Below are 11070 nucleotides of genomic sequence, written 5' to 3' on the forward strand. Positions count from 1 at the left end.
TTAGTTGGAAATTTCCTTAAGCAAAAGTTTGCATGAACTCATGAGATGTTACATTGTTAATGCTTGTTTCTTCATTTATTAATGGCTTTTTAGTTTGCACCAAGCATCCATACAATACTTCAGCATGAACAGTAAAGATAGCAAAATAAAAGAAAAATCAAAAGCATTAACAGCAGCAGACTATCATATTTTATAGGACCCCCAAGAAATATTAAACATAGAGAGAGATCTACAGCTTGCTGCATTGCAGCCTTTTTTTATTTTTAGAATGGAGAAACACAAAAATCCGGAAATGAGCCATGTGTGTTGAAAATTATAAAGAATTGTAAAATGAACCCTTTCCCGTTTGTTTGTTTAAAAAAAAAAGACAAACTGTTATCTGATTTTATTTGATATACGTAAAAATAAAACAGTGGAATTAAAATAAAACTTGCTCATTTATTTTGTTGTCTCATACTCGTGTCACTAGAGGGAATGCTGTAGCTGCTATCATTACACGAATTGCAGGACTTTTTCATGACTCAATTTATAACTGACAGCTTTGTGCATAAGAATACTTATTTTGGTTTTGCTTCTGATCCAACAGCAATTAGCTAATGTTAGCTAAAAGTAACTTTGCAGTAAGCTTAAATGTTTAAAGTACACAGAAATATGATAGATATTTAAATGTTTCCAATAATCTTTGTTGCAGATATGATGTTTATGTTCTAAATAACAGAAAATCTGTAAATGATTAGCATTTTATATTTTACTATTTTACCAGTCAGACAAGTTAACTGCAGTAGTCTGTACATTACAGATGATGCAAACACTTCCAGTGTATGTATAATGTTAACAGAGCCAGTGTAATTGGCAGGTCTAGTTTATAGAGACTAGTTTCAAGGACAAGTATCACTGAACTGCTGTTAATGGGCATTATGCAAGGTCACCACCCAATAATATCTAAACTGAAAACAGATGAAATAAAAAACACACTTTGACTATAAAATCAGCCACATGTCAGGGGACACTGCTACCTTGTGATGAAAGGAGGCACAGCACCCTGGCACCACCCCCAGGACTGTGAAAATTTATTTAACCTGCACAGTCTATGGAGTAGTATTGAAACAAAGAGAAAAGCAACCTAAGAAACTCCCGCTGCACAGCCTCTCCAGCCACCAGTCAACGCCTCCAACACTTCAGGGTCCTCTCACTGGGCTCAGAATCAAGGCTCACGGCACCAGTGTAACCACACTCAATTACACTTTGCTGTAACTAACTGGTCTAAAAAATCACTTGACTCTGCATTATGTAGTAAATGATGTGCAAGACTTTCTTATCCGTTAGTGCATCTGTTTATCATCTGGATGAGAACAGCATATGTACTGGTCAGGCAGGTTGGCTCGTTACAGGTGGCTCAATCACAGGACACTACAAAACGAATAACATGTTATAGTAGCACATCAGCTTGCTAGCTAAGCTAGCCAGTGTACAATACTATTATGTGGCTGTTTTAGCACTTAACATTTGCAACAATTCTCTTCTTATTAACACTCAGACAATTTATAGTGGTCATGTGCTCCATATAGTGGTCACACAAATACAGATGTCTAATGATCATGCACAGTGCTGTGATCTAAAGCCCACCTCAGGCTCGTCCCTCGTAATCTGGCAACGTTTCAACGCCGCCAGTGGCATTTATGCACCATCTATGAGAGAGGGTGCCACTGAGCCAATAAACATCACAATACACAAATATGTGTGTTAACATGGCAAGTGTAATCACATACAACATAAACACTGTTACACCAGCATGACAGTTTTTCATCCTAAGTCTTTCACATCACAGTTAGAATGAGGTCCATGAAGATCCAGTTCAGTCCACTCCCTGCAAGCAGATCCCTACCCACTGATGATATTCCATTTACCTTCAACCCTCACATTCTGTTCCCACTGATATATCACAGCCCTCAGCCGGAATGCCAGCAGCCTGTTCCCAGCAAAATCCTTCCAAATATTAGTTTTTAAATATTCAGCTGTTCTCTATGAGTAAGATTTTTTTTTAAGACATCCCACCTATGCATATAGGTTTGATTTTATTTATGACCAGATTGATCCACAGGTCTGCCCATATTGCCGAAATAGTGAATGATAAGGTCGGAACTTCCAAAATAGTTGTCATTCCTTTTTTTGGAAGCTGAAGCCAATGTTGAAGGAACAAGAAGGTAAAAGATGCCTTGGACTTAGAGATCACAAGAAGAAGTTTAAGTTTTATCATTAGTCAAATTTATTTTCCTAAGGTTCCCATTACTGGCTCTCCAGAAACATCGGTTCCATCTCGGAGGATGACTTTATGGAGTTTTGATATGGAAAAAGAGCTAAAGCAAGGTCATTTATCTTGAAGTCTTTACACACATGGATACAAATTATAAGTCAGTTTACCTGAGATATTTTTAAAAAGAAAACTTGGATGCCCCACACACAGATACAGGAAAAACATTTAGAAATTCCACAATTTCAGTCTTCCTACACTTAAGTCATTCAATAGGTCAGTGAACCAACTCAAACAAGCAAATTAGAACTTCTAAGACCTAAACAATAAACCAGCTGTCTGAGCTTGCAAAGACCATATGCACTAAAGTAATGACTGACACCCAGGTTTAAAGGATGCCTTTGCCTGCCACATTTGCAAAGGTGTGAACGGCCTGGTAGGTAGAACAACAGTTTGGATACATTTTTTTAACTTCTTTAGTAGTTTTTTGTTAAACTGGTTTACGTGCAATTAGTATGGAAGAAATATAGTATCATCAGAATCCAACTATTTTTAGACATTGAATTTATAACACTGAATTTTTATCCTCCAAATTTCCCTGCAAAAATATTCACCTGCAAAAATTCACCTGCAAAAAATTCACCTGAAAAATTCACCTGCAAAAATTCACCTGCAAAATTCACCTGCAAAATTCACCTGAAAAAATTCACCATCAAATATTCACCTGCAAAAATTCACCTGCAAAAATTCACCATCAAATATTCACCTGCAAAAATTCACCTGCAAAAATTCGCCTGCAAAAATTCAACTGCAAAAGTGTTGAACTTAAATGACCCAAGCCAGAGCAATCAGCACTAGATCGAGTCGAGCGGCTCTCAGCCAATTAAATTACGCTGTTTGATCACATGACACCGTTAGCCAGCAGTGTGTCTCCTGAAAAGAGAGCTGTTTAGAGGTGAGTGATTAAGGCTGTATCCCAATTCAGGGCTGTATCCCAATTCAGGGTCTGCAGCATTAAAGTACGCAGCCTCAACGATCCTCAAGGGCCGCGTACTCAAAGACCGCTAAGGCCGGAAGTGCGAGGCTCGTGAAATGGGACGGTCTAGCCTCCGTCGCGCTTCCCAGGTTGCCTAGCAACCATAACACCAACCGCTGGAAACGTTTCGTACAGCTTTGTTTGACAGAAATGAAGGAGAACATATTTTTGTTCGTGTGTTTGTTTCTACACGAGCTTTGTGTGATTTAATAAGTATCTGATGCTGAGACCACAGGACTGTAAAACATGATTGTTGGCCTTCATTTCTGTACTGAACAGTCATTTAAGATTAGCTAGTAAATAACAATTAGCTAATGTTGTTCATGAGACTAAAGTCAGTGTAAATATGATATGGCCAATATCATAGTTATTATATTAATCATAAGTTATTGCAGCAGTGAGTTTGAACTCTCAAATCAAATCACTTCTATTGTCACATCACATGTGCAGGTACACTGGTACAGTACATGTGATGTGACAATCATGTGAATGAACTCTGAGTCAAATACGGAGCTTCAGTAAAGATTCAAGTTCCAGTTATTTATAAGTCCTGTCACCTTAAATCTTCACTCAAAGACAAATATCTTTGACAGTGTATATGTAGATGTATTATATATAAGAGACAAATGTTTGTTTAATATGTTGGCATTACTAAATTTGGCTCAATGCTTGCATATATGTGTAAAAAGAAAACGTACGAGCTGTGAAAACTGTTTCTGATAGAATGAAGATCAGACTGATACATTAAATATTCCTTTATTGGGTGAGAAAATCAGACCATGTCATAACTGCTTTAAGTCATACAGAATAGATATCAGAGCCTTAAACAGGCTGACTTCTGCTAAATGGGTCAAACTGGGCAGAAAGTCTACAAACACATAACATCCTTATAGAATATGATGTAACACTATAGATCAACTTACCTCAGAATATATAAAGCATACAAACAATTACAGCAATATGATGCAACAAACACAGCAGTGCTACTAATCCAAAATACTCAAAGCTTCATAGAACTGAAACAAACATTTATTTTTAGCTCCATTCTGCTGCTGATACATACTTTAGGTTTCTGAATATTAAACTTGTTGCTGCCTTTCATAGTGTGTAACTTGAAGGCCCTGAGTACTTTCTCCCACACTGAAAACACTGGGATGATAACATTATTTGAACATTACCTAATAAGACTGATTCAGGACAGACAATTAGTTATGTTAAACTTTCCTAGCAGTCCTTCACAAACAGGGAACAGTCTGTCTATTCTCTCCATCTGTCAGCTGCTGCTGGCTCTTCCTCCTCCTCTTCCTCACACACTGCTGAGTTTGTCCTGGTGGATCATCAGGGGTGCAAAGCCTCACAGATGATGTGCAGCAGTGGGTCCCTCAGTCTGTCCTCACTCTGGACACTTGCAGTTGTCACACATGGAAATCAAATGTGTGATAAGCTGCAGGATTCAAACACAAGTGTAACTTATAAATACATGTTCATACTTTTATTCCACAATCAGAGAGAAAAGAAACAGAGAGAGAGTGCAGGACAGACAGACAGGTGACAGTCTCAGGTGTACACACTGCTACAAAACAGCACAAGAGAAGGAGGATTTAGTGTTTGTGTTATTATGAGTGCTAAACAAGAAGAGTTCCAGATGGTCCAGTGGACACATGCGTGACTCCTGTGATTAAAGCATCTTTCTTTCAGCTTAACGAGTGAACCGTCAGCTCGTTCAAACACACGTTAAAGTCCGCTTTGGCTCGACACCACCGAACAGAGGCAGCAATATAACATAGCTAACATTAACAGTGCAGTGAATCCTGCTTGTGCCGTGATATTCAGGACTGCAAACCGAGCAGCATCACTGACTTTCAGCTTGTTGTGTTTGTGGATTTATGACTGACTTTAATTATCCATAAAATCATCACATTCTCTGTAAGAAAATCAATGAGTACTAAAATGTGCACCTTTACCTGTGTGTTTTCTGGAACAGGAACAGGGTGATATCTGTGACCCAACTCCCACAGCTGGTTGGGACTCATGTTGTTTTTTGTTCGCAGTGGATGGTTGTCCCATCCACTGCAAAATGTATTAAAATCATCCTCCAGTCGAGGAAGAAAGACGTAATGGCAGCAAAAGAGGTGTGCAGCATTTGAAATGTCAAGAAGGTCTTCTTCCTCAAGGTTGTGAAGAACATCGTAGTAAAGCATGTAATGGCCACCCAGAGGTCTCTCCACAGTCGCTCTATTCTGAAATAATATATAAAAATATTTAATTAGGTATGGCCTTTCTTTGGTGTGTATGAGAAATTCCTGCTTGTTTCTAACCCTACATGAAATGTGTGCATGACAACAGTAATAATACATTATCAGGGCATGTAGGAAGGACCCAGGCATATCACTTAAAAGGTGCCAAAAGGGTTGTAATGATCAGTGGCAACAAATGAGATGACAACCAGACCATTAACACAGAATGAACATTCAGGGAAGGAAGTAACAGACTGGAAAGGTGTGTGAATAACTAAAAATAGGGCAGAGTCCTGAAGGCTCTTTGGGGTTTGTAGGACCTGTCCAATATTTTCTTCCTTGAGGGGTAAATAATGGAAATTGAAAGAAACAACAACAACAACAACAAAAAAACACCTGACACATATCAGACAATATATCCTGCTGGATAGGGCACTGTTCTCTAAAGACATTTTACTATAAAACTTTTTTCATAAAGCTATACCCTTTAAATGTTTATGTATTTTTAAATAATGGAAATAAAGCTGCAACACCTTCCATCTTATGTCAGAAACATTGGAGGTTGACAGTATTTTATGAGAACAAACCTTTGATTGTGCTCACTCATTCCTGAAATAAAACTGCCTCTTCCTGCGCCATGAACAGTAAACATCAGCCGTGCAACCTCCACATTTTCCCCATCCGTGGTTGCCACGAACCCTGAAAACAAAGAAAAGTACCCCAAAACATTCAAGCTTTAAACAAACTTAGATCTGACAATAAAGAACAACTTATGCCTTAATCAAAGTGTTTAAAAAATGTAAAAGAATCCTTAAAATCTTTGATTGCTACTGCTCTAGAAGGCATAAAAAAAGTCTCATGAATGCACTTTCCAGCATGTGTCAGTATGAAGTTTAACACAGCTGTTAAAACATTTTCAGGATTTAACAGGATAGTAACAATTATTTAGATTTATTGAATTTGTAGGAAATTACACAAGTGCCATCTTGTATCATTATGATCTGTGTAAAGAGACAATTTTAAGAATATATTTGCAAAAATACGTTAAAGTTGGAAGTAACTGGCCAATGTTCCACTCTTGAAGATCAGCTGTGCCCATTTGTTGCACACTGTGGGAATGGAGAAGTTGAGGCCCTTGCAGGCTACCCACAATTTTCCCCAAACTGAGCGACCCAGCTAATTCAACACCTTTACCAAGCAGTGCTGTTATGTAATTGGATACAAGGGGTGAGATAGTAATATTTTCCTCCTTGGTTGTAGCTCCCTGACATTACAAGGGTAATCATTTTATGATGTCGGGTTCAGTGTTACACCAGGATTTCAAATACAATATCATCATCAATAAGAATTAGTATTATTATTTCAGAATTGTAGGTAACCACTTTTAAATGCCATAGACTACTTATTTGTTTAATTTGATGTATTCTCTCTAGGAGAATGCAGAGGAATATCCTGTTTAACTTATGCTATCTGTTTAAGTTTAGATAGTATTTGTAAAGATATTGACCATATCCTTTTCTGAAAGTGTGGATATAATGGAAGGGGTAAGGTACTGTCATGCCACAACTTTATAGTTGTTAAATTCTGGGTACAAGTATACATGCCCATCTTGTACATGTTTTTTAATATTATTATTATCATCATCATCATCATCATCATCATCACCATCCTACCCAATTACATGTTTCTTTTAATCAGGTTATGCTGTTTTAATGACTTTACAGTATAATTAGGGCCCGAGCACCGAGAGTGCGAAGGCCCTATTGTATCTGCTCTGTTTCTTATTATTATCATTATAAGGGCCCGAGCACTGAGAGTGCAAAGGCCCTATTGTATCTGCTCTGTTTCTTATTATTATTATTATTATTATCATTATTATTATTATTATTAGGGCCCGAGCACCGAGAGTGCGAAGGCCCTATTGTATCTGCTCTGTTTCTTATTATTATTATTATTATTATTATTATTATTATTATTATTAGGGCCCGAGCACCGAGAGTGCGAAGGCCCTATTGTATCTGCTCTGTTTCTTATTATTATTATTATTATTATTATTATTATTATTATTATTATTATTATTATTAGGGCCCGAGCACCGAGAGTGCGAAGGCCCTATTGTATCTGCTCTGTTTCTTATTATTATTATTATTATTATTATTATTATTAGGGCCGAGCACAAAAGTGCGAAGGCCCTATTGTATCTGCTCTGTTTCTTATTATTATTATTATTATTATTATTATTATTATTATTATTATTATTATTATTATTTCGGCAAATGAATCGGCCTTTTGAGGGCCTAAACATGCTCGAAAACTCATGAAATTTTGCACACGCGTCAGGTCTGGTGAAAATTTACGTATTTTAATGTCCGTAGACATGTCCAGATAAAATTGGCTCAGTAGCGCCACCTAGAAAAATGAGAAACGCGAGCCCCGAGATGGGTATGACCTACATGTATAAAACTCGAACACATATCTAACGTTCGGAGACGCACATAAAAGTCTATTATGGCCATGTCCTAAACCCAACAGGAAGTCCGCCATTTGGAAGTGACGGTGACATTTTGGCTCTAATTTTGCCATTTCCATGCCTCGAACTTTTGCGAACTCCTCATTGGAATTTCATCGCACAAGCTTCATATTTGGTCAGTGTCAACTACACACCTGGGCCATGTTAAATTGCGGAGCTTTTGAGTTTTCGGGTTACTGTGAGGCCGTGGCGCCACGGCGAATTTCGATGACTCGCCATGAAAATCTTATTGCCTCTCGTTCTGTCATACATTGTCCGACCTTGACCAAAGTGGACACATATGATAAGGCTCCACCCCTGAACATATTTCAACTGCCATATTTGACACCAGGGACAGCGCCACCTAGTGGGAACAGGAAATGTCATGTTTTACACTTTGGGGTACAGTATTGTAATGGGTGACATCTGCAGCCTCAAATTTCTCCAGGAAAGCCTTAAGGAGTTGGTCTTGGGTTACAGAGAAAACTGTGAGTTTTCGCTGAAGGGTGTGACTCCCAGCAGCATGGCGAACATTGAGGTCTCGCCATGAAGAAACAAATTAGTGTAACTCAATGAAATCCAATCTGATCAGTACCAGATTTTACAGGGATGATGTCAGACCCGCCCTGAACAGATTGATATGCCCATTGTCAGGAATACGTAGAGCGCCACCTAGTGGCACCAGGAAATGTCATGTCTTTCATTTTGTTGTACTGATTTTCACAGGTTCATCGTGGCCACCTCAAAAGCCATGAATATCACCATCAGTCCCTCTTGATGCTTCAGTGAGAAAATTGTGACTATAAACTGAACGGGCGCACCCTGGTGGCAGCGCAGTTCACCATGAAAGATGAAGTGGCTTTTGAGGGGCTTGAAAAGTTTAAAAGTCTTGAAATTTGGCGCACACCTCTAATGTGATGAGGGATTTCTTTTATATGTTCATTTTCCTTGAACAGCGCAAAATGGCTCCACAGCGCCCCTACAAAATTTCAAAACAACAGCCCCTGCTCTGTGTTTTATGTATGAGTTTGAAACCTGGCAAGCTTATTGGAGATATCAAGATGTACAAAAAAGTCTCTTGGAGCAGTATCCCAAATCCAACAGGAAGTCAGCCATTTTAAAATTAATGTGTAAATTTGGCGACATTTTCCCCTCTTTTCAGGCCTCATACTTTGACGAACTCCTCCAAGGGATTTCATTAGATTTACGCGATCTCCTGTGTGTGGAATCTAAAGACCTATGTGATGTTAAATTGCGAAGCTTTTACGCTCAGGGAAACGGGGTGGTCATGGCGGCACGTGGAGTTTCAATCACTCGCCAAAAAGCAGTAACCTGCTGTCGCACAAAAACACAATGTCCAATCTCTCCCAAAGGTCGCAGGCGTGATGAGACTCGAGCTCGGAAATGTTTGTTATGCCATTTGTCAGTAATGGTTAGAGCGCCACCTAGTGGGACGACTATAATAATGGTTGAATGAGATGAAATTTTAGCTGGTGGTTAAATGCATGAATTCCATCGATGTGACATCAGATCGGAAGCGCTGGTTTTAGGTGTTGGGCTTGGCTCGACGCGCCGGGGGTGCGAGGACCCTCATATCGCTGCTTGCAGCTTTAATTTACACTGTATTCCTTCAATTTTCCCTAATTGTATGTTATATTAATCCTATATTTCCGTTTTAATATTTCTAATGTTTGCCTTGTTTTCTTCACTGCCTGGTCTGCCTCTGTCTCGCCTGTATGGATGCATTTACACCTAAATTTCCCCAACAAAGGATGTTTTAATTCACCACTATTTCAGTGAAACACGAGTCTCCCATCTTCCTGCTACCGGTCTCGAGTTTTTGTTCACCAAAGCACACACCAACTTCATACTGACGGACATATCACTGCCCTATTCCCGCCTTGTCTGACCGTGTTTTGTGGCTTTGGTTCACTTCACCTCACTCTTCCCCATTCTTGTCATTAAATCAGGCCGTTCTGCAACCATGGCAGCCATTCACTCTATGGCTTTATTCATGGTGTATTTTACCCCTTCACCAAATGCCGTTCTCGTTTCCCACATTATATTTGCAGTGTTCGTCTATCTATCAATATCTGCGGAGTATGGTTTTGTACCGAGTATCCTATTTTGTAGAGCACAGCATGTAAAGGTTAGCTCGGTTAGCAGGATGCTAGCATGTAGCGCTTAGTGAGACACGCCTCAGACGAGTTGAGCAAAGACCCCGTCTGTGTACTTTATACGTGACCAACGGATTTAAATAAAATTAACGTTTCAAAAGACAAACTTGAAGATAAAACACAATATACTTACCGGAGAACCGCCAGGGTTTGCCGCTGCCATCTTGCCACTCCTAAATTCAAAACTGCCTCTGCAGACAGGCAGGGAGGCGCGGAAATGTTCGTTGAGTTAGTCAAATGTTTTCCTCAGTTCGAGTAGATGATAAAATAAAAGAAAATGAATGGGATTTTAAGTAGGACTAGGCGTTCTGTAATGATCTCTATTTAGGAGAAAACTTAATCACTCACCTCTAATCAGCTCTCTTTTCAGGAGACACACTGCTGGCTAACGGTGTCATGTGATCAAACAGCGTAATTTAATTGGCTGAGAGCCGCTCGACTCGATCTAGTGCTGATTGCTCTGGCTTGGGTCATTTAAGTTCAACACTTTTGCAGTTGAATTTTTGCAGGCGAATTTTTGCAGGTGAATTTTTTGCAGGTGAATATTTGATGGTGAATTTTTTGCAGGTGAATTTTTTGCAGGTGAATATTTGATGGTGAATTTTTTTTCAGGTGAATTTTTGCAGGTGAATTTTTTGCAGGTGAATTTTTGCAGGTGAATTTTTGCAGGTGAATATTTTTGCAGGGAAATTTGGAGGATAAAAATTCAGTGTTATAAATTCAATGTCTAAAAAAAGTTGGATTCTGATGATACTATATTTCTTCCATAAATTAGCAGTAATGATAGTTTTTAAAATCATTTTTTGCATAGCAACATAAATAAAGTACTTGAAAATTTGTTAAATTACTTCATCCCATTT

General features: G+C 38.7%; 1 long non-coding RNA gene across 1 annotated transcript; it reads right to left on the reverse strand.

The window, feature by feature from the left end:
- Nucleotides 1-4695: 4695 nt before the first annotated feature.
- Nucleotides 4696-10608, reverse strand: LOC120434878. The gene is made up of 5 exons (XR_005609406.1): nucleotides 10559-10608; nucleotides 10344-10401; nucleotides 6112-6223; nucleotides 5252-5527; nucleotides 4696-4731 (listed from the first exon to the last, which is right to left on the reverse strand). It is a non-coding gene; the product is annotated as an uncharacterized LOC120434878 (long non-coding RNA).
- Between the last annotated feature and the right edge of the window lie 462 nt (nucleotides 10609-11070).

This window comes from Oreochromis aureus, linkage group 19 (genome assembly GCF_013358895.1).
Source record: "Oreochromis aureus strain Israel breed Guangdong linkage group 19, ZZ_aureus, whole genome shotgun sequence".
NCBI lineage: Eukaryota > Metazoa > Chordata > Actinopteri > Cichliformes > Cichlidae > Oreochromis > Oreochromis aureus.